At 51.5% G+C, this 24,877-nt stretch overlaps 1 protein-coding gene and 1 non-coding gene across 2 annotated transcripts in view; both read left to right on the forward strand.

The window, feature by feature from the left end:
* Window positions 1-24,877, forward strand: part of AEN (apoptosis enhancing nuclease) — a 52,569-nt gene that overhangs the window by 11,978 nt on the left and 15,714 nt on the right. The gene's annotated exons all lie outside the window — the stretch shown is intronic.
* Window positions 3,448-3,565, forward strand: MIR7-2 (microRNA mir-7-2). The gene has a single exon (NR_034733.1). It is a non-coding gene; the product is annotated as a microRNA mir-7-2 (primary transcript).

The following is a 24,877-nucleotide window of genomic DNA, read 5'->3' on the forward strand; positions in this document are numbered from 1 at the left end:
CCCCGGGGGAGAGCTTTTTTGGGGGAGCGAAGGGCTCTGCTTTGGCCGGGCCGGGGGCCCTCCGTTCCCTCATCTGTAAAATGGGGATGAAGACCGTGAGCCCCACGTGGGACAACCTGATTATCTTGTAGCGCTTAGAACAGTGCTTGGCACCTAGTAAGCGTTTAACAACTACCATCGTGATTATTGTTGCCGGAATTGGCCACTTGGGTAATCCGAGTCCTTCTCTGACAACCACAGGGGCAGAGTGAGGGGTGTCAGCAGAAGGAAAGAGGGGACTGGAGGCTGCTTAGGGAGGCCCGGATTCTTTTTCTGACGCTTCCTGCATCCTGCCTTGGACGGGCCCCCGTTGACACCTCTCCCTCTCTGATGCTTCTCTACGAAGCATCTCGGATGCTGAGGTTTCCCAGAACAGAGAGGCAACTCGAGGAGAAATCTAGGGGAGGGGCAGTGCCGAGCCCTGCTTGGGAGGAGTGAAGGGCGAGGCCGGGTGGAGGTCGCCTGTACCTCGCTCGAAAGCTTCCGCATGGAGTGAAAACATGCATTATGATGGTATGTTTTAAGTGCTTACTATGTGCCGTACACTGTTCTAAGCGCTGGTGTAAAATCCAAGGTACTCAGGTTGTCCCACGTGGGGCTCCCATTTTACAGATGAGGTAACTGAGGCCCAGAGAAGTTAAGTGGCTTGCTCAAGGTCACACAGCTGACGAGTGGTGGAGCCGGGATTAGAACCCACGTCCTCTGATTCCTAAGCCCCTGCTCTTGCCACTAAGCCACACTCTCCCCCTCTCCCTTCCTCTCTCTCTCTCGTTCCTTCTCTCTCCACCCTTCCCACTCTCTCACTTTCTCCTACCCCCGGCAGCAGGAGCTTCAGGAACGGGGCAGATTCCCAGGTCGTTTCCACACTGAATTTGGCCTGTGGTAGCTACAGTATTTATTAAGCATCTACGGGGTGCCGAGCTCTGTACTAACCGCTGGGAGAGAATACACAAGTGGAGATTCCCAAGGGTCTCTGTCCCTCCGGGGCTTCAGGGCGGGGATCCGCTAGCCAGGTGAAGAGGGTGGGTTTTCCAGGCCTCTCAATCAAACAGCGGAGAAGCAGGGCGGCCTCATGGATAGAGCAGGGGCCTAGGAGTCGGAAGGATTTGCGTTCTAATCCCAGCTCTGCCACTTGTCTGCTGTGTGGCCCTGGGCAAGTCACTTCCCTTCTCCGGGCCTAAGTTCCCTCATCTGTAAAACGGGGATGAAAACTGAGAGCCTCATTTGGGAGATGGGCTGTATCCAACCCCAGCGCTTCGTACAGTGCCTGGCTCGCGGTAAAACCATTCAAAACAAAAACGGGCCGGGGGGAGGGGGGAGGACGAGTGGATTGCTGCAGTAATACAGCGGGTCTGGGGGCTAGTAGAGTCCCCAGCGATCTCTAAAATAATAATAATGGAAGGCACAGTCCTTCGAAGAGAAGAGCAAGATGGAGAGCACCCCCCACCCCTCCTGTTCTCTGGAATAAGGGGAGACATAGCCCCCGGCCGCAGGGACAGAAGATAATCTTATATTTCCACCGTCCTCTCGGGTGATTCTGTCCTCGGGGCTGGAGGGACCGGTCTTCAGAGAGAGGGTCCCGCCCTCGCCCGCGCTCCGCTCATCCTCATCGGAGCCGGCGATTAGCATCATCTTCACCCCGTCCCGACCCGTCCCCTGTGGCCCAGGCCCGGCTCTCCCGGCTCAGAAATGCCGGGTTTATTACCGTCCGGACCCGCACCTTGACCGCTTAATAACTCGAGCAGCAGAACGCGACGGCTGCGGTCCAGGAGGAGAGCCGGGCAGGGGGCAGAGGGCAGAGGGCAGCGGGCAGCTCCGCTCTGCCGGTGCCGCCGGACTCTTGTCTCCCCGGGACAGCCGTCCAAAGAGCGGCCTGGAGGGCGAGGACCGGACCGGAGAGGGGAAGACTGGGGCCGAGGGAGCCGGGGAGGGTCGCACGGAGGGAGGGGAGCGGATGGAGAGTCCTGGGACGGGGGGATGGGGGGGGACGGATGGGGGAGGCGGGGGGGCTGGGACCGCCTGGACTCAGGGGCCCGCCGGGGCGGAGGGCCGGGCTGGAGCGGAGGAGGGTGACTTGGTGGGGAGGAAACATGGAACTTCTGAGCGCCCCCTAAAAAGTGTGCGGGAGCTCAGCTCGGGGAGGAGGGGGACGAGGGGCCCATCCTCCATCCTCCTCCCCCACCCTCCATCCCCCTCCCCCCATCCTCCATCCCCCTCCCTCCCCATCCTCACCCATCCTCCATCCCTCATCCTTCATCCCTCTCCCCCATTCATCCCCTCCTTCCCCATCCTCGCCCATCCTCCATCCCCACATCCTCCATCCTTCTCCTCCATCCTTCATCCCCCTCCTTCATCCTTCATCCCCCTCCCCATCCCCGCCCATCCTCCACCCCCACAGCCTCCATCCCCCTCCCACCCCATCCTCTCCCATCCTCCAAACTCGCCCATCCTCTATCCCCTCCCTCCCCATCCTCCGTCCCCTTCCCTCCTCATCCTCCATCCCCCTCCCTCCCCATCCTCCTCCGTTCCCCCCATCCCCCCCCCATCCTCTCCCATCTTCTCCATTCCGGCGTGGGGGTCTCCAAGGCCGGACCTGCCACGGCCGGGGGAAAAGTCGCCGCCCTACTCCCCGCCACCCCCCCCAGAGTGGTCTCCCAGTTCGAAATCGGCGGCCGAGCGTGCGTCTGATGTGCATGGATTTGCAGCGGGGGTTCCGAAGACCCTAGCTCCGAGTAAGTCAAATGAATGTATTCGTACAAGCTCCCCCAATCGTAGTCCCACCCATCACTCAGGGCACGACAGGGACGCTGCGCACAGACGATCAATTTAGGCCGAGTGAGGAGGAGAGGCGGCAGACAGGTGCGGGCGGGCTCAAGCACCGAGGACAGCTCGGGAAGGGGCCGGGGAAAGAAGAGAGGAGACAGATCGGGATGGGGCAGCACCCGCGTCTGCTCTCCGCCGCCCTGATAATGATAATAACAGTAATGATGATGATGGCATCTCTTCAGCGCTTACTGTGTGCCGAGCTGGCCTTCCTTCCCAGCTAACCAGCCTCTGGCTCCGGAGGGACACCGCGCCTTTTCCTCCTCGGCTAGTGCCGGGGACGGAGGATATTCCAAGAGAGGCCGGGCTTGGCCGGCTGGCAGAGAAGGAAGGGAAAAAGAAGCGGGTCCCCGAGGTGGGCAGAGGGAAGGAGGCCCCGGGCCGGGGGTGGGCAGGAGAGAGGCGGGATTGGACAAGTGGGTGCGGAGGGGAAGAAATCCGGGCGGTCTCTGAGGGCCGGGGGCTACTTCTGGTCTGCCGGGCTGAGGCTTGGTCGCGGGAGGGAGGAGGCAGAGCCAACCGTTACCGTGGGGAGGGGACAGAGGCGGTCGGGCCGGACAAAGGGGCGAGCCCCGGGGGCGGAGAGCTGGTCCTGGCCGGGCCCCGTCTGGAAGACTAGTGATTTTGTTGTTCTCTAGCTGACCGCACGACAACAAATCCCAGTCTGCCTGACGGTGCCCGGTGTCCTCGTCGGGGGCCGTGCGGGGGGGGGGGGGTCCCTGCCTCCGCCCGCCGCCTGCTAGGCCCACGGACTGATTTCGTCGCTTGCCGCTTTCGGCTTTTCCGGGAAAGCAGCAGGAGGCGGGGTCTGAGACGCTCCACGACGCCAGCCGGAGGACGGACGGACGGATGGATGGATGGATGGATGGATGGGGGAGAAGGGGAGCTGCAGTTGGGGGTTTGGAGGGGGCCCCAGGCGGAGGATGGGGGTCACAGGAGGAGGATGGGGGCTGCAGTTGGGGAATCGGAGGGGGGTGCAGAGGGAAGATGGGGGCTGCAGTTGAGGGATTGGAGGGGGGCGGAGATGGAGGATGGGGGCTGCAGTTACGAGACGGAAGGGGGCCCAGACGGGATGGGGGCTGCAGCTGGGGAATTGGAGGGAGGGGGCGCAGGAGGAGGATGGGAGGCTCTAACTGGGGCATGGGATCGCAGGCGGAGGATGGGGGGCTGCAACTGAGGGATTGGAGGGGGAGATAGAGGATGGGGAGATTGGAGGGGGGCGTAGACGGGAGGATGCGGGGCTGCAGGTGGGGGTTGGAAGGGCACCTCGGGGCTGCACCCAACGGCTGGTAGGAGAGGGCCGGGCGGGGGTCTCGGTGGAGACCAGGATCTGAAGGAGGGGAGAATGGGGGTCCGCTTTCTCTCGGGCCAGGCATTTGTCGCTGGCACGTGGGGGCCGAGGCCGAGGCCGCGTGCAGCCAGCCCGCGTGCCAGCCCCAGGGTCCGGCTCAGAGGTCGATGCGTCCAAATGGGCGGAGGTGCCACGTCCTACGATGCCCGTACCGCCCCCCCACCACACACACACACACACACACACACACACACCTAGCCCCCCCATCAAGAAGCACCGATAGATGGACGCCACGAGCAAGCCCGGTCAAAAGCTCCATTCACCAAGCCCCGGGCCTCGGGCGCAGCCAGAGTGGAGAGAGTCTGCCGTTACCATAGTTATAAGCGCCAAGGCAACCGGGCACTCCGAGGTAGTAAATTTGAAAGACAACGCCCACCCGGTCCTCCTCCCCCTCGCCTCCACAACTCACAAACACGCACAGGCTCAAGTACACATGTGAATTCGCCCTTCTCCCAACACACACACATACACGCAGTTCTTTTCCCCGTGTCTCTTCCGCCGTCCAGTTGATTCCCTGAACCTTCTTTTTGGGATGGAGGGATGGGGGACTGGGAAGTGGAGTCCCAGCCCCAGACGAGAGGAGGGAATGACGCTTCCCCCGCAACCACCAAAGGACCGATGGGTTAATAAAATAATAATAATAATAATAACGGTATTTGTTAAGTGCTTACTATGGGCCAAGCACTGTTCTAAGCGCTGGGGTGGATACAAGGTATTCAGGTTGTCCCATATGGGGCTCACAGTCTTCCTCCTCATTTCATAGATGAGGGAAATGAGGCACAGAGACGTAAAGTGGCTTGCCCAAAGTCACTTAGACAACTAGCAGAACTGGGATTAGAACCCACATCCTCTGACTCCCAAGGCCATGCTGTAAAATGGGCATGAAGACTGAAGGCCCCACATGGGACATGGACTGTGTCCAACCTGATCAGCTTATTCCTACCCCAGAGCTTAGTACAGTACCTGGTTAACAAATGCAATAAAAACAAGTGTCAAGGCCTGCCTCTGGTGCTGCTCTGGATCTAGCTGGGGAGAACTGTCCAGCCCCGAAGGTCCGGGTAGGGGAGGAGGGTCGGAGAAGAAGGGCTGTGCTATCCTCCTGCCATCCAAACCAAGTCACCTCTTGGAGTCTTGACTGGCTTCCTCCCTGGAGAAACTAAAAAATGCTGAAATAGGCCCCAACCAGCAGACTCAATAGCCTGCCAATGTGGGGGTGGGGTAAATATGCCTCCTGCCCCGGGGGTGGGTGTCTGGCCCCAGTGGCCACCGTGGAAAGAGGATCCTAGTCCTGAAGTCCGGCCAAGGGCAGAGCTGCCCGATCTGCTCCTCTCAGAGAAAGCTCGCTGGACAGTCTCTGCATTAGAAGCTCCTCCTAATTGGCAAGGAGAGGGCAGCCCCACCTTTGCTCTCCAGGGCCTGATAGTTCCCAGCTCCCTCCCTGCTACCCACTGCCAACCCCATCCCCACTGTAGCTTGGTCTCCTCCAGTCCCCCTCCCCGCCACCCCAGGCGCCCTCAGCGGCAGATCCATCCGAGGGGTGTGAGTTGCTGCCCCAGTTCCGCCCAGAGGCCCTCAGATCCCCAAAGCCGTGACCCAGCCTTCTGCACCGAGTCTGTTCAAGCTGCCCGGAAATCACCCAGACTGTTCCAAATGCTTGGCTTCCCGAGTCACTCGGCTGTGGGCCCGGGCTACGCGACCATCCTATGGGTTCCTGTGGCATCCAGCCACTTGCCCTTCACGACCCAGAGTGCCCTGTGACAGCAAATCACGGCTCCCGACCAGGCACCGGACGTCTCCCGCTGTGTCTGACGGGGCCCGGGGATGTCTCCTTTCAGCTGTCTTTGGCCTTGCTGGCCCCAGTCCCCTCCCCTCCTGCATCCAGCAGGTGCTCAATCCTGTTAGAAATCCCATTCACACTAGACAAGGCTGAAAATTGGTGTGACCCTGTGGGGAGTCCCCTGGGCTGAGTGAATGGCCCAGCTGCTGCAGATCGGCACCATAAACTGGGGGCCCCTGGGTGTTGGGGGGCAGTGAGGGGTGGGGTGCGACCAGGCTCTAAGGACGGGGCCAGGTGCCTGTAGCCTATGCCTGAAGATCAATTCCACCCTCAGAGGCTTATAAGTCGAACACGGGGCGGTGAACACTGTTTCAAGGTGAGGATGAGGCGGGGCTGTTTCTTTCTAAAGACACTGGGTTGGGGCTGGGACAGTTTGACACCAGGGTCTCCAGACTACTCAAGGGACTCAGGGAACCCAGGACGACCAGGCCCATGCTGGGCCCCATAATCAATCCATCGATCAATCAGTTGTATTTACTGAGCCCTTACTGGATGGAGAGCACCGTTCCACATGATTAGTAGAGTAGAATATAACAGAGTTGGTAGACGAGATCCCTGCCCACCAGGAGCTCCCAGTCTACAGGGGGATACAGACGTTAAGATAAATAAGATTCTCTCTGATCTCCCTTCCTCCTCTCTTGCCCCGCTCCAGTCTATTCTTCACTCCGCTGCCCGGCTCATCTTCCTGCAGAAACGATCTGGGCATGTCACTCTCCTTCTTAAACACCTCCAGTGGTTGCCTATCAACCTCCGCTCCAAACAAAAACTCCTCACTCTAGGCTTCGAGGCTCTCCATCACCTTGCCCCTTCCTACCTCTCCTCCCTTCTCTCTTTCTACCGCCCACCCCGCACGCTCCGCTCCTCCGCCGCCCACCTCCTCGCCGTCCCTCGGTCTCGCCTAGCCCGCCGTCGACCCCCGGGCCACGTCCTCCCGCGGTCCCGGAACGCCCTCCCTCCTCACCTCCGCCAAACTGATTCTCTTCCCCTCTTCAAAACCCTACTTAAAACTCACCTCCTCCAAGAGGCCTTCCCAGACTGAGCTCTCCTTCTCCCTCTACTTCCTCTACCACCCCCCCTTCCCCTCTCCGCAGCTTAACCCTCTTTTCCCCCCATTTCTCTCTGCTCCTCCCCCTCTCCCTTCCCATCCCCTCAGCACTGTACTCGTCTGCTCAACTGTATATATTTTCTTTACCCTATTTATTTTAATGAATTGTACATCGCCTTGATTCTATTTAGTTGCCACTGTTTATACGAGATGTTCTTCCCCTTGACTCTATTTATTGCCATCGTTCTCGTCTGTCCGTCTCCCCCGATTAGACCGTAAGCCCGTCAAACGGCAGGGACTGTCTCTATCTGTTGCCGACTTGTTCATTCCAAGCGCTTAGTACAATGCTCTGCACATAGTAAGCGCTCAATAAATACTATTGAATGAATGAATGAATGAATAAATACCAGTTAAAAGGATTTGAGTCACTGCTCGGCGTGATTAGAGTCTTTCATGCATTCGATCGTATTTATTGAGCGCTTACTGTATGTAGAGCACTGTTCTAAGCGCTTGGAAAGTACAATTCGGCAACACAGAGAGACAATCCCTACCCAACAACAGGCTCACAGTCTGGAAGGTGAGAGACAAACAAAACAAAACAAGTAGACAGGCGTTTCCGCCATGTTCTACCACTCTGTGGTTCTCAAAAGGCAGTGAGCCAAAAAGCCATTTATCTGGGGTGGAGCTGGTGCCGGGCTGGGGGTGGGGTTGGGGTCGGAGCTGGGCTGGGACTGGGATTAGAACGGTGGCTGAGTCTGGGGCTGGTTCTGAGGCTGGCACTGGACTGGGCCTGGAAGAAGGAAAGATGGGGCGTCCTAGCAGATGGGCACATGACTTCAGGTTCGGACCCCCACTGGACATGACTGTGCCAGGGCTGGTCACAGCTTGAAACAGGCAGCAGGAAGCAGAATAAGAGCCATGGTGGACGGGGTGAGCCCTGGGGATGGGCATAAATCACCCCTAAAATATGGCCTTGGATTAATAATAATAATAGTAATAATAAATTGCTGTATTTGTTTAGCACTGACCATGTGCCAGGCATTGTACTAAGCACTGGGGTAGATACAAGATATCCAGGTTGGACCCGGTCCCTGTCCCACATGGGGCTCATAGTTTTAATCCCCATTTTACAGATGAGGTCAATGGGGCACAGAGAAGTTAAGTGATTTGGCCAGGGTCACACAGTAGACAAGGGGCATATCTGGGATTAGAACCCAGGTCCTTCTGACTCCCAGGCCTGTGCTCTATCCACAGGCCATGGTGCTTCTCCTGACAGCATGCTGGGTTATAGAAAAGCAGAAAAACTCAGCCTGTGAGGAGAAAGCAAATAAGTAGACCGTAAATTCCTAATGGACAGGGAACGTCTGCTAATTCTGATGTATAGTACTCTCCCAAGCACTTAGTATTGCATATTCTGCACATTCTAAGTGCTCAATAAATACCACTGATCCATTGAGAGGCTATTTTGAGAAGTACTAGTAATAACATTTATTAAATGCTTACCGAGAACAGAGCACTGTACTGAGCACTGGGAGAGAATACCCAAGTGGGAATTAGACACATCCCGGTTGCTTGGGAGGCTATTTTTTTTTCCCCCTAGATCTCGCCCGGTTGACAGGAGATGAGTCTGAAATCGTGTTGCTGCTCTCTAGTCTTTCCCTTGGGGGTTTTAAATCTAAGAGGAGACATAAAGGCCTAAAGGTTGATATGTATACAGTAGTTAAACAAGCATGTGAAACAATGAAAATATCTCATATGGATAAATCAATAAAATTCAGATCAATAAATGAATTCAAAAGGGTGATCGATGAACGCGGAGGCTACTGAGGGGATCGATCCATCGATAGTACTTATCGAGCACTTAGTGTGTGCAGAACACTGTGCTAAGTGCTTGGAAAAGTACAGTACCACAGAGTGAATGCACCCTATCCCTGCCCCGGAGGAGTTTGCAGTCTAGCTGGGGAGATGGACGTTAAAATACATTTCAGGTCGGCGGGAAGCTACGGAGCTGAAAGTTATATACGTATGTGTTAGGGTGAGCACAGAGAGCACGGTGTGAACGCTCAAGGGTCTGATGGGGATCACAAGGACTGTGTCCCACCTGATTAACTTGTATCTCTCCCAGTGCTTAAAAACAGTGCTTGAAACATTGTAAGTGCTTAACAAGCATTATTATCGTTATTACGATTAATAACGATAATTAGCATCATGGGGACGATAGGGACATTAGCAGGGTGCTGACACTGCCGCCCCATCGCCCTCCCCCTCGGGTGCCCAGCCGAGAGCGGCTCGGCTGCCACCGGCCCCCCTGCAGCCCTGTCCCGCTGCTGGCGAAGACCCGATCTGACCCAGATGACTCAGTGAAGCCGGTAAAAAGCTGCCAAGGCACCATAGAAATCGAAGCAACGGAGGCCAGGAGGAGGGATGGTCTGGGGGGAGGGAGGGAAGGCGGGAGGGGGGCAAATATTTCCGATGGAGAGAGGGGGAGAGGGAGCTGCAGGTTTATGAATGAGGAATCGGGTTGGTTCTTTTTAGTCGGAAGACCGCATGACAATCAGCGACGCTCTGACTGGATCAGACCCTCCCTCCGTAGCTATAATAACTGTGGTGCTTGTTAAGGGCTACCTTTATACCAAGCACTGTACTAAACACTGGGGTAGATATGAGATAATCAGGTCAGACGCAGCCCCTGTCCCAAATGGGGCTCGCAGTCTTAGCAAGAGGGAGGGGAGACTAACCTCCCCCCAGTAATAATAATAATAATGATGATGGTATTTGTTAAGCGCTTACTCTGTGCCAAGCGCTGTTCTAAGAGCTGGGGTGGATACAAGGTAATCAGGTTGTCCCACGTGGGGCTCACAATCTTCATCCCCATTTTACAGATGAGGTAACTGAGGCACAGGGAAGTTGAGTGACTTGCCCAAGGTCACCTAGCAGGCCAATGGCAGATTAGAGCCAGTTCCTCTGATTCCTAAACCTGGGCTCTTGCTCTTCTAGGCCAGTCCACGATTCTGAGAATGGCATCAAGATGTTTGGAGGAGCTATGATTGCCCTCCTGGCATCCATCCCTCGGGTTAGGAAATAGGCCGCCTAACAAAACCCCAACTTTGACCTCCACAACCCTAATTTTCCCTCAGGTATTTGAAGGGATTGAGCGGCGACCAGAAATCCCAATTTTGACAGGACAGTCCTGAATACCGAGGATCTGACAGACAGACAGGGATGCCGGTCGTTTAACAGACTGAAAAAGCCATCTCAGTCGGCAGCGGGGGTGAAGAGAGAGTAGGGAGGGGACTTGGGGAAGCCTGGTACCAGGGTGCCAAGCCAGGATTGCCCTCCTCTGCCACTGGCCCGCCCTGCATCCTCTACCACCTCCTCCCACCATCTTGAGAGATGCAGAAGCCCGGGCTCAACTGACGTGGCCTGGACTGAGCATCGTAACTTCATTCATTCAGTCGTATTTACTGAGCGCTTACTGTGTGTACAGCATTGTATTAAGTGCTCGGGAAAGTACAATACAGCAATGAAGAGAGACGGTCCCTGCCCACAACGAGCTCACAGTCTGGGGGGGGGGGGTGGGGAGACAGACATCAATACAAGTATACAGACATCATTATAAATAAATAAACTGACAGATATACCCGTAAGTGTTATGGGGCAGGAAAAACAAAGGGAGAGAGTCAGGGTGACGCAGAAGGGAGGGGGAGTTGGGAGATGACCTACTGCCAATTGGGTGATCCTGCCAACAGCTGAAGATCAATCAATTAATGATATTTATTAATTACTGACTATGTGCAGTAAGTACAATACAGCAGAATTGGCAGACACGTTCCCTGACCATAACGAGCTTATAGTCTAGAAGATGGAAACTGCTACTAAGATCCAGCCCGCACACTTCACTCTTCTAATGCCAACCTTCTCGCTGTACCTCCATCTCCTCTTTCTCACTGCCAACCTCTCGCTCACTTCCTGCCTCTGGCCTGGAACGCCCTTCCTCCTCATATCCCACAGACGATGACTCTCCCCCACATGCAAGCCTTACTGAAGGCACATCTCCAAGAGGCTTTCCCTGGCTAAGACCACCTTTCCTCTTCTCCCATTCCACTCGGCGTCACCCTGACTTGCTCCCTTTATTCAGCCCCTCTTCTACCCTGACAGCATGTGTACATAGCTGTAAGTTATTTATTTATTCAGTCATATTGTCTCTCTTCCCCTGTAGACTGTAAGCTCACTGTGGGCAGGGAATCTGTCCATTTATGGCTATATCGTACTCTCCCAAGCACTTAGTACCTTATTTACACACAGTAAGCACTCAATAAATATGGTTGAATCGAATCGAATCAATCGAACAGTGGTATTTACTGAGCGTTAACCGTGTGCAGACCACTGTACTGAGTGGTTGGGAGAATACAACAGCAGGGCTCAGTGGAAATAACACGGGCTTGGGAGTCAGAGGTCGTGGGTTCTAATCCCAGCTCTGCCACTATCAGCTGTGTGACTTTGGGCAAGTCACTTAACTTCTCTGGGCCTCAGGTACTTCATTTCTAAAATGGGGATTAAGACCGTGAGCCCCATGTGGGACAACCTGGTCATCCCTCAGTATCTCCCCCAGGGCTTAGAATGGTGCTTGGCACATCATAAGCACTTAACAAAAAACCATCATCATTATTATTATTATTAGACACGTTCTCTGCCCACAGCAAGCTTATAGTCTAGAGGGTTACATCCTCTCAGGCTCCACCCCCCCACCCCTTTATGCATTATCTACTTTTCCTGCCACCTTGATTCATCTATATTTTTCCAGAATTCCAATCTCCTTAAACAGGCATTGAACAAGCATCATTGGCCTTAATCTCTTCTGCTCACATTCATCCTCCCTTGCACCCCAGCATGCCCCCCGAGGACTGTGGTTTTGTGGGAGAGACTGGGCTGAGCTTGTCCTGGCCTGAAGTTAAGAACTCAGAAGAAGCAGATGGGGGGGTGGGAGGGAGGGGGCAGGGGAGGTGGCGTTGTATTCTCGCAGATTGCCCGGCACCCCCATAACTGCCCCTTGGGTCAGAGGTCAGTAAGGGTACCCTGGGACACGTCAATCAATCAATTCAGCACTCACCATGTGATTAGCACTGTAATAAGTTCTTCGGTGAGTACCGGCTTGGGCGCTTCTCGCTACCGGGCACGTGACCAGCAGGAAGCACAGTTATGTCTCGGTTAGCTTAGCCTAGTGGAATGAGCATGGGTCTGGGAGTCAGAGGATCTGGGTTCTGATCCTGACTTGACCAGTGTATGATCCTGATCTGAGGATTGATACTAAGAGCCCCACATGGGCCAGGGACCGTGTCCAACTCGATTAGTTTATATCCGCCCCGGTGCTTAGTACAGTGTCTTGCACATAATAAGTGTTTAACAAATATCAATATTATTATTATCGTCCTTATTATTTGGACACCAGGGCCAAAGCGCGCTCAGCACAGACATTCATTCCAAACACAATCCATAGCTATACGGGCTCATCCCAGTCCAGCGCAAAAATGGCCTGGAGCTCCTGGGCTCACCTAGGTTAAAGCGGGGTCTACTCACATACAAACGACCACCAGCCAGGCTCCCCATCTTTCTAAGCGATGCCAACGCAGAACGGGCATCCCACCCTCTGGGTAGCGGAGCGTGTTAGACCAGCTGATAGTGATTTCGTCCCGCTGATTTTCATGGGTCTGATGGGGCTGTGCTCCATCTTGTTCTTCTCATTCCAGAGGGCTTGGGGGAATACCTCTTCCTCATCTTCTCTCTTTATCAGCAGCCGAGGTCCCGTGTTGCCCACAGGGTCTGCTGGCTCTGAGAGATAAGAAAGATACCTGTCGTGCTGTGCTCGCCCCAAGTAAACGACGATCTGGACAAACAAGATGGAGTCCAGGCCTTAGGGCTGGCTTCTAGGGAAACAGTGAAGAGGTAGCAGCCTCTAGAACTGGCTCTGCAACTACTGCTTTGCCTATTCCAAGGAAATGGAACAGAGGCCACATCCAACCCTCCCACCTCCGCCCCACCCGACTCTCCATAAGCTCCCCAGCGTCACCGAGCTCCCGGGCCTTCTGTGGTTCTCAGCTCATTCCCTCACATTGGCCAAGACCAGCCCGTCGCCCCTCTGCTGGGGGTTATGGCGTTCTCTGCACTTTGCCACCCTGCCACGGTCTGAGACTTTTCGGTCTTTGCTCCTTCTTCCTCTGTGTGACACCCGCCTGCTCTCTTCCTCTTCGCCGGTTTGCTCCCGACCCGCTGCAATCTCATTTTTGCACTCCAAGACTGTGAGTGCCAAAGCCTCCGTCAGTTAATCAGTCATATTCATTGAGCGCTTACTGTGAGCAGAGCACTTTATTAAGCACTTGGGAGAGTACAACAATGTAGAGACAGATTCCTTGCCCATAATGAACTTCATATTACGGGGGAGATAGACATTAATATAAATAAATTACAGATATGTAAGCCTCTAATGACCTCCTTCTAGCCATGTCAAATGACCCCTACACGGTCGTTTCTTCTTGAGCACTCAGGTGCTGTCAATGCCATGAACCACAATCTTAGCCTAAAAATGGCTCTCTGATGTTGTTTTTAATAATGATGATATCTGTAAGCACTTACTATATGACAGCACTGTTCTAAGCACGTCGTATTCACCTCGTCTCTTCTTAATGTTTGGACTTCTCCTCAGTCTCTACTGATGATTTTTCTTCTCTCGCCTTTAAATCGAGAATCTGCAATGAGGCTCCATTCCTTCCCCTTTTCTCCCTACAGTCATTCTCTGGTGAGCTCATCAATCAGTGCTACTTACTGAGCATTTACTATGCACTCTGTACTAAGCATTTGGGAAACTAGAATATAATACAGTACAGTGCAACTGGTAGACACGATCCCTGACTGCATAGAGCTCACAAGTGTCCCACTCATCTCACCTTTCTCTCCTTCTAGGACCCCCTCTCTCCTTGACTTTGCTAAACCACACCTCTCCTCTCCTCCACAGCCTTTCTAAGAAGCCACTTCCTCCTGCAGGTCTTCCCTGAATAATCCCTCGGCTTTCCCCTCACAGACCCAACCCACCAACCATCTCCACTTTTCTTCCCTTGTTTTTCTTCTTAGCTGTTATTCAGAGCTTGTATTTTATATCTGCTCTCATACTCCTTTGACTATGACTTTGACTCTCCCATCACTGTAGATGGCACCACCAACCTTCCTGTCTCACAAGCCTGTAACCTTGACGTTATCTTTGACTCCTCTCTCTCATTCGATCGACATATTCAATCCATTGCTAAATCCTGTCGGTCCCACCTTCACAACATCACTTAAATCTGTGCTTTCCTCTCCATCCAAACTGCTACTACGTTAATATGATCATTCATCTTATCCCGCTTGGATCACTGCATCAGCTCCTTGTGGACCTCCCAGCCTCCTGTCTCTGTCTGCTCCAATCTATACTTTATTCAGCTGCCCAGATCATTTTTCCACAAAAATGTTCAGGATATGTTACCCTGCTCCTCGAAAAACACCTGCCGTTGCCCATCAACCTCCGCGTGAAACAGAAACTCCTCACCATTGGCTTTAAAGCACTCAATCGCCTTGCTCCTTCCTACCTCACCATGCTACTCTCCTACTACAACCCAGCCCGCACACTTCGCTCCTCTAATGCCAAGCTTCTCACTGTGCCTCGATCTCTTCTATCTCACTGCTGACCCCTTGTCCACATCCTGCCTCTGTCCTGGAGCACTCTCCCTCCTCATAAGCGACAGACAATTCCTCTTCCCATCTTCAAAGCCTTATTGAAGTCATGTCTCGTCCAAGAGGCCTTTCCTGACTATGCCCTCATTTCTTTTTCTTCAACTCCCTTCTATATCTCCCTGATTTGCTCCCTTTATTCATCCCCCCTCATTCAGTCAGTCAGTGGCATTTATTGAGCACTTACTATGTGCAGAGCATATTCTCTGCCCACAGATATGAATTTAAATAAATAAATTACAGATCTGTACATAAGTGCTGTGGGGATGGAAGAGGGGTGAACAAAGGCGTCAAGTCAGGACATCACAGAAGGGAGTTGAAGGAAAGGAAAAGGGGGCTAATAGGCAACTTGGAGGAGATATGTCTTCGAAAGACTTTGAAGGGGGTGAATGTACTATCTGTTGGATTTGAGGAGGAGGGTGTCCCAGGCCAGAGCCAGGGGTGGGCAGTGAGATAGACGAGATCAAGACACAGTGAGAAGGATGGCAGTAGAGGAGTGAAGTGTGTGGGCTGGTAGGAGAGTAGCGAGGGGAGGTAGGAAGGAGAAAAGTGATTGAGCGCTTTGAACACAATGGCGAGACATTTCTGTTTGATGCCTATGTGGGACCTCCCAATCCCAAAGCACCTATGTACATGTCTGTAATTTATTTATTTATTTATTTATATTAATGTCGATCTCTCCCTTTAGACTGTAAGCTCGTTGTGGGCAGGGACTGTGTCTGTTGTATTGTTGTATTGTACTCCTCCAGGCGCGTAGTCCAGTGCTCTTCACACAGTAAGCGCTCAATAAATACGATTAGCTGAATGACCTTGGCATAGTCATCCATCTACTTCACTTCTCTGGGCCTCAGTTACCTCATCTGTAAAATGGAGATTAAGACTGGGAGTCCCATGTGGGACATGAACTGTATCCAAACTGATAGCTGGTGCTTAATACTCCAGTGCTTAGTACAGTGCCTGGCACAGAGTAAGTGCTTAACAAATACTATAAAAAAGCAGCAAACCGCAGGACCTGGGAGCCCAGCCTCCTGAAGGAAAAGAGTAAAGCTAGTTGCAGGGGCTAGAGAAGCAAGAGAATCAACCCATCAGTGATGTTTATCGAGGGCTTACTGTGTGCAGAGCGCTGTACTAAAACAATAGAGTTGGTAGACACATTCCCTGCCCACAGCAACCTCACAGTCTAGAGGAGCTTACAGTCTAGATGGAAGGTGAGATAAAGACCTGGGCCAGAGCCCAGGGGCAAGGAAGCATCCATCTGGCTCACATTTCCCTGCACTTAGAACAGTGCTTGACACATAGTAAGCGTTTAACCAATACCACTGTTACTATCTTCCTTGATTTTCATGAGCACCCTCTAGAGAGTGGAGCTGTGCTGAGCACTTTCTTCTCCACCCACACCACCCTCTGCCCTGGATCAGTACGCGCGGGCGTACTTTTAGAATATGAGCCATCCTGAGTTCCCACCTATGTATTCTGTCCGAAAACTTGAGTCCAATGTTCTCTCTGCAAACAGTAAAGCATTGAATAAATGCTACTCCTACTACTGGTTGGCGTGACCATTCAGATGAGTCTTTCGCTACAGAAAAATGGACATCTTTGCCACTGTGCATGTCTGGTTGCTATGGCAAGGGCACAGTTCATCTAATAGGTGGACGATCCTTACCTCTCGCAGCTGGGCTTTTGGTCAATTTCCAGCTGAGGCTAACAAACCTATCTCGCTATTGTCTCGGAGTAACCCCATCTCTTAATGCACTGTCCTTTTGGTACCTTGGGACGCAGGTTTCCCTAGAAACAGTCCCCCTTAACAGGGACGGCTCGACATTAACACTTTGCTTCCCCAACACAAGAGTTCCCGTTCCCAATGTCAGTCAATCAATCAATCCGTGGTATTTACTGAGCGCTTATTGTGTGCAGAGCACTTGGGAGACTACAATACAGTAGACACATTCCCATACCACAGTGAGCTTACAGTCTAGAAGGGGCCTGAAAGAAGCAGAAGAATGGTTTCCTTTAGACAGGTCCTCTTCAGTGTTTCCATCTGTAAAATGGACATACTTGTTGGAATTTTCATAATATTAATTCTGCTTCTACTACCGTTAATAACGGTAATATTTGTTAAGCACTTCCTATGGGTCAAGCACTGTGCAAAGCAGTGGAGTAGATGAAAGATAATTAGATCGGGCCAGTCCCGGTCCTACAGTATGAGGAGGAGGGAGAACAGATATGGAACTCCCATTTTACCGACGCAGAAATTGAGGCGCGGAAAAGATAAGTAGCTCACCCAAGGTCACACAGCAGACAGGTGACGGAGGCAGGATTGGAACCTGGGTCTCCTGACTCCCAGACCCGAGCTCTTTCCATTAATGTGACCCCCGCCTTCCAACACATATTCATGGTGGTATACTTGTGCTTCCATTAGCTTGGCTCTCATCCTTCTCTCCAGGAATACAGATCATTTATTCTGTTCTGATCTACTCTTCTCAACTGCTTCCCAACTCTGAAGTGTTTTTGACACTATATTTGGTGCCCTTAGTAGAATTATGATACTTATTAAGCACTTACTATGTGTCAAACACTGTTCTAACCACTGGGGTGGATGCAAGATAACCCGGTTGGATACGGTCCCTATACCACATGGGACTCACAGTCGAAGTGGGAGGAAGTAGGATTTAATCCCCATTTCACAGATGTGGAAACTGAGGCCCAGAGAAGTGAAATGACTTGCCCAAATTCACACAGCAGGCAACTGGCACAGCCAAGACTAGTATCCATGTCCTCTGATTCCCAGGCCAGGGCTCTTTCCATGACAGATCACGGTGCTTCCCTACACCTGTGATCTATAGTCTTGTGGTAGCCAATCTTGGGAAGTCACTGCCTATCTTTTGTCATGACTTTGGGCTACACTTCCAGCACTTGATTCTGTATTACCCGAACTACATATGAACTCCCAAAATATGGCTGGATTTCCTGGTGTGGAATAGGATCCCCACAGAACTCGTGGCATGTTTTCCATTCTAATGCTTTTTCACTATCCTTGCAGCTGATCATTATGCCCGACTGCAAGATGAAGCCGAACAACTCTCTTATCCTTTGCATCTACGGCTAATCACCCTGTACCAGAAGCTGTTTTAAGGCGCCTGTCTCTGTTGAGAGCATTCACCCTCAAAGGAGTGAACATTATTCAACAGCCGCCCCAGGCTGACATAGCTGCCAGCTCTTTGGTTTCTTTCTTAGCTGATGATCTTGATGGAATTTTCACTTTGGTTTTTGTTACCCCTCTGTTTTGCCTTGGCAGCTTTGATCTCTGATCCAAATGCAAAACATTTCTTTCCAGTGGATGCTGTTATTATTAGTAGTAGTAGTAATAATATTAACAATAATAATACTTGTTAATGGCTTAAGAGAAGCAGCCTGGCTTAGTGGAAAGAGCTTGGGCTTGTGAGTTGGAGGATGAGGGTTCTAATCCCGGCTCTGCCACTTGTCTGCTGTGTGACCTTGGGCAAATCACTTCACTTCTCTGTGTCTCAGTTCCCTTATCTGTAAAATGGGGATTAAGACTGTGAGCCCCACGTGGGACAACCTGATTATCTTGTATCTACCCCAGTGCTTAGAACAGTGCCTGGCACATAGTAAGTGCTTAATAAATGCCATCATTATTATTATTAATCACTGGGGAAGATATAAGATAATCAAATCAGGCATCAACCCTGTTCCACACTTCTAATAATAATAATAATTATGGCATTTGTTAAGTACTTCCTATGTGCCAAGCACTGTTCTGAGCGCTAGGGTAGATACAAGGTAGAATCTCCTTTTACAGATGAGGTAACTGAGGCACAGTGAAGTGAAGTGGCTTGCCCAAGATCACACAGCAGTCAAGTGGCGGAGCCGGGTTTAGAACCCAAATCCTCTGACTCCCGAGCCCTTGCTCTTTCCACTATGCCACGCTGCTTCTAATCCAGTTGCTAGTAATAACAATAATAATAATTATAACAACAACAATAACAGTACTTGTTAAGGACTTACTGATGTGTCAAGTGCTGGGTTAGATGCAAGATAATCAGGTCAGACACCATTCCTGTTCCAGATGGAGCTCACAGTCTAAGGAGGAGGAAGAACAGGTATTGAATGCCCATTTTACAGATGAGGAAACTGAGGTTCAGACGCAAAGTGACTTGCCCAAGGTCACACAACAGGCAGGTGACAGGCCCAGGACTAGAATTCAGGGTCCCTGAATCCCAGACCTATGCTCTTTCCAACAGACCACACAGCTTCCCATTCAAGCCCGTGAATCTCTAATGAGGGGAATCTGGACCCTCCTTCCACTTCTCAGATAATCAATCTCAGATAATCTCAATCTCAGACAATCAATAATCAGTTATTTATGGAGTGCTTCCTGTGGGCAGAGCACTGAACTAAGCGTTTAGGAGAGTGCAATAGAATAGGGTGAGTAGGCACGTTCCCTGCCCACAAGGAGTTTACAATCTAGAGACCAACTGACCAACTGCCTGGTTGTGAGGCCCTGTAACAATTTCCGATCGGGCAGGCTGGTTCTTCTAATGGTTGAGCACTGATGTGGGAAAATGTTTTGCATATTTGAGTCAAGAAAGTAACGGGCAGCTGAACGCAGAGTGTCTCCCAAAAGGTTTTCATCATCAACCACCACATTTTTACCCTCTTCCTTACTTTTGAGGTTATTTTTCCGTCCTTCTATAGCCTCTGAATTGTTGAGCGAGGACATCGGATGCTGGCAGTCCCACCACGTGGACTTGCGCTATTTGTTGCCGTCTTTGGAGAGGGGTAACTCCAGATACTATTTCCTGTCTAACTACTGGAATCTATCAATGGCATTTATTGAGCGCTGTCTGTGTGCAGAGTTTTCATTCATTCATTCATTCATTCATTCATTCATTCAATAGTATTTATTGAGCGCTTACTATGTGCAGAGCACTGTACTAAGCGCTTGGAATGAACAAGTCGGCAACAGATAGAGACAGTCCCTGCCGTTTGACGGGCTTACGGTCTAATCGGGGGAGACGGACAGACGAGAACGATGGCGATAAATAGAGTCAAGGGGAAGAACATCTCGTATAAACAATGGCAACTAAATAGAATCGAGGCGATGTACAATTCATTAACAAAACAAATAGGGTAATGAAAATATATACAGTTGAGCAGACGAGTCCAGTGCTGAGGGGATGGGAAGGGAGAGGGGGAGGACCAGAGGGAAATGGGGGGAAAAGAGGGTTAAGCTGCGGAGAGGTGAAGGGGGGGTGGTAGAGGTAGTAGAGGGAGAAGGGGAGCTCAGTCTGGAAAGGTGTCTTGGAGGAGGTGAGTTTTAAGTAGGGTTTTGAAGAGGAGAAGAGAATCAGTTTGGCGGAGGTGAGGAGGGAGGGCGTTCCGGGACCGCGGGAGGACGCGGCCCGGGGGTCGACGGTGGGATAGGTGAGACCGAGGGACGGTGAGGAGGTGGGCGGCAGAGGAGCAGAGCGTGCGGGGTGGGCGGTAGAAAGAGAGAAGGGAGGAGAGGTAGGAAGGGGCAAGGTGATGTAGAGCCTCGAAGCCTAGAGTGAGGAGTTTTTGTTTGGAGCGGAGGTTGATAGGCAACCACTGGAGGTGTTTAAGAAGGGGAGTGACAGGCCCAGATCGTTTCTGCAGGAAGATGAGCCGGGCAGCGGAGTGAAGAATAGCCTGGAACGGGGCGAGAGAGGAGGAAGGGAGATCAGAGAGAAGGCTGACACAGTAGTCTAGCCGGGATATAACAAGAGCCCGTAGCAGTAAGGTAGTCGTTTGGGTGGAGAGGAAAGGGCGGATCTTGGCGATATTGTAAAGGTGAAACCCCGTAGCAGTAAGGTAGCCATTTGGGTGGAGAGGAAAGGGCGGATCTTGGCGATATTGTAAAGGTGAAACCGGCAGGTCTCGGTAACAGATAGGATGTGTGGGGTGAACGAGAGAGACGAGTCAAGGATGACACCGAGATCGCAGGTCTGAGAGACGGGAAGGATGGTCGTGCCATCCACGGTGATAGGGAAGTCTGGGAGAGGACCGGGTTTGGGAGGGAAGATGAGGAGCTCAGTCTTGCTCATGTTGAGTTTTAGGTGGCGGGCCGACATCCAGGTGGAGACGTCCCGGAGGCAGGAAGAGATGCGAGCCCGAAGGGAGGGGGAGAGGACGGGGCGGAGATGTAGATCTGCGTGTCATCTGCGTAGAGATGGTAGTCAAAGCCGTGAGAGCGGATGAGTTCACCAAGGGAGTGAGTGTAAATGGAGAACAGAAGAGGGCCAAGAACTGACCTCTGAGGAACTCCAACAGTTAAAGGATGGGAGGGGGAGGAGGCGCCAGTGAAGGAGGCCGAGATGACCGGCCAGAGAGATAAGAGGAGAACCAGGAGAGGACGGAGTCCGTGAAGCCAAGGTGAGATAAGGTATGGAGGAGGAGGGGATGGTCGACAGTGTCAAAGGCAGCAGAGAGGTCAAGGAGGATCAGAATGGAGTAGGAGCCATTGGATTTGGCAAGAAGGAGGTCACGGGTGACCTTAGAGAGAGCAGTCTCGGTAGAGCGGAGGGGACGGAAGCCAGATCGGCGGGGGTCCAGGAGAGAATGGGAGTTAAGGAATTCTAAGCAGTGATTGTAGACCACTGTTTGGGAGAGCACGCACGACAGAGTTGGCAGGCACTTCTTTTCAAAACAAATGATCGACATCTCGATTATCAACAACGCTTCAGCCCCATCTTACTCTCAGGTTGGCCAGATAGGCATATTCCATATCTTTAGGTCTGTCACTCCCACTAGAATGTAAGCTCCCTGTGGACAAAGAACGGGACCGGTACTTTGGTTATATCTCCCAATCAATCAGTCCATCAGTGAGGTTTATTGAGTGTTTACTGTGTGCAGAGCAAGTGCTGTGAGCAGGGAATAGCTCTGTTATACTGTTGTCTTGTACCCTCCCAGGTGCTTAGTACATAGCGCTCTGATCAAAGTAAGCACTCAATAAACTCGATTGACCGACTCAAAGAACAGTCAGTGCTCTGCTCTCAGTAGGTACTCAGCAAATACCTGTTCCACTGCTACCGTCCACTGCTATGGCCTCACAACCATTTTGAAAATTGGACTGTCAGCTCGTCGTGGGCAGGGAACGTGCCGACCAATTCTGTTGAACTCCCCCAAGCATTTAGTACAGTGCACCGTACACCATAAGCGCTCAATAAATACCATTGATTGATTGGACTCCATTCTAGATCTGAAAATCTTCCATTCGGTTGAGTTTGTCGTCTGTTGCCACAATCAAAATCCGACCCTTTCTCCGTGGGGCTTCTTCCTTCAGTTTTATACTTTCTTGGTCATCTCTGGAGAAGCATATAGATAACTGAAGAATTTAGAACAGTTATTGTTCATTTGTGGGAGATGAATTGTTCATTCTCTGTTCTTCTCACCTAGGGCTTCTGCTTTGCATTGTTTCAAGTGAAGGTCTCATTCCAGCTCCTCTAGACTTCCCCTGAACAAAGCTGCTTCTCTCAGCTTGTTTCTTTCATGACGCTACCGGTCTTTCCCACTTTCTTCCTGTTTCTCTGCAGAGAATCCAGTAACCATTACCCATTTTTGCTCCTCTTCTTGCCGTAATCTGAAGTGCTTCTCAGAAGATTGAGCTGAAGGGCTCCTAGGCCGAATCGATCCTTCTGTTGCATTTTTCTTCCGCCTGGCTCTCTAACAGCCTGTGTTTAATGATGATGACATGCCTTGGTCTGTCCTATTACCCACTTGTGCCACCGTGTTGGATCTTTTCTGCTCGCTTTGTCTGCAGGCCCATGTTTCCATGGAGGCAGTATCCTGACAGTGGTGGCGGTTGTATTCTTTGGATGCAGTTTTCTTGGGAAGTACAAATATAATGGCTTTATGCCCAGCATTTGACCATCTGACATATGCACTCAACCCGTCGATGCTATTTATTGAGTGCTTACGTGTTCAGAGCACTGTAGTAAGCACTTGGGAGAGTACAATTTAACAGAGTTGGTAGACATGTTCCTGTCCCACAATCAGCTCGGATGAGCAATTTTCGCATCAGTGATCGATTAATCACCTTGCTCCCTCCTATCTTATCTCCCTGATTTCCTACCTCGATCCAGCCCACACACTTCACTCCTCTAATGCTAACTTACTCACTGTACCTCATTCTTGTCTATCTCACTGCTGAACCCTCACCTACATCTTGCCTCTGGCCTGAAATGTCCTCCTTTTTCATATCCGAGAGACAATCACTCTTCCCCCTCAGTGCCTTATTAAAAGCACATCTCCACCAAGAGGTCCTCCCCGATTAAGCCTTTATTTCCTCTTTTCACACTCACTTCTCTGACTTCATTGTACGTTGTTTCACCCACTTTATTCACCCCCTCCCTCAGCCCCACAGCACTTATGTGTACGTCTGTAATTTATTTATATTAATGTCTATCTCCCCCTTAGACTGTAAGCTCATTGTGGGCAGGGAACATGTCTACTAACTCTGTTATATTTTACTCTCCCAAGCACTTGCTCTACCCTCAGTAAGTTCTCAATAAATACAATTGATTGATTATTCTTCTTGCGCCTGTATGACGCAGACCATTCATGCCAGAGCAATTCCTCTTCCTCTCTGACAGATGATGACTTTCCCCACCTTCAAAACCTTATTGAAGGCCCATCTCCTCCAAGAGGCCTTCCCTGCTGAAGCCCTCTTTTTATTTTCTCCCGCTCCCTTCTGCGTCGCCCTGACTTGCTCCCTTTCTTCATCCCCACTCCCAACCTCACAGCACTTACGAACAAATCTGTCGTTTGTTTATTTCACTTAATGTCTGTCTCCCCCTCTAGACCGTAAGCTCGCTGTGGGGAAGGAATGTGTCAGTTACAGTTACATCGCACTCCCCCAACCACTGAAGACCGTGCTCCCCACACAGTAAATGCTCAATAAATAAGATTGACTGACTGACCGATAGCTACAGCCAAGGTCAATCTGATTGATGGATTGATCAGAATCAATCTGATTGCTTGATTGATTGCTTTGTGGCGGCTTAGTGCCTCCTGCCTTTTAATGGTTTTCCTGTTGTTTCAGAAGTGACTCCACCACAGCCTGGGGATGGACGGATGTGGTTGGATTTATTAATCACTTGGGTAATCCAACCACTTGGATCCCACGTTCATCTTCCGCCTCTCCTCCGAATCCACCAACCAGATTTTTCCTTCTCAGATGTGTTTACCGTCCCCAACGGCCTGGCTCCTTGCACAATCATGTGAATTGAATTCTTGTCTCTAGCTGATTTAGGTCTTCCTAGAACTTTTTTTTTTCAAATGGTACTTATTAAGTCCCCTGTCAGGACTGCACCGGGAGAGTTTCCAGTCCTCTACCAGTCTTGGATAAGTGAGGGAGAGTCAAGCGGAGGCCTAGCCATTCCATTCCTAGCTTGGCCAGTGGCTAGCGAGTGGAAGGCAATCTTCCACAAATCAAAACTCACCCAGGTCGGGCAGCATCGGCTTGGGAGAGAGTCGAGGGCCGAAACACAAGTTTACTGTGCGGAAGAAGATAGTGGTAAATCACTTTCCTATTTTTACTAAGAAAACTCTATGGCTACACTACCATGAACAGTTACAGATTGATAGAGGGGAGTTCTGGGAGAGATGTGTACATGGAGTCGCTATGGGTCAGAGCCTAGTTCTCGCCCATCCCGCAGTTGACCCCGATCCACATCCTACCTCTGGCGTCCCTTCTCACATCTGCCAAACGAGTTCTTTTCCCCGCTTCAAAGCCCTACTGAAAACTCATCTCTTCTAGGAGGCCTTCCCAGACTGAGCCCCCTTCTTCCTCTGCTTCTCCTCCCCTCCCCATCGCCCCTGTTCCCTCCCTCTGCTCTACTTCCCTCCCCGCCCTACAGCACTTGTGTATATTTGCACATATTTATTATGCTATTCATTTTATTAATGATGTGCACATATCTATAATTCTATTTGTCTATTTTGATGCTCCTGATACCTGTCTACTTGTTTTTTCTTGTTATCT

Source organism: Ornithorhynchus anatinus, chromosome 5, assembly GCF_004115215.2.
Source record: "Ornithorhynchus anatinus isolate Pmale09 chromosome 5, mOrnAna1.pri.v4, whole genome shotgun sequence".
NCBI lineage: Eukaryota > Metazoa > Chordata > Mammalia > Monotremata > Ornithorhynchidae > Ornithorhynchus > Ornithorhynchus anatinus.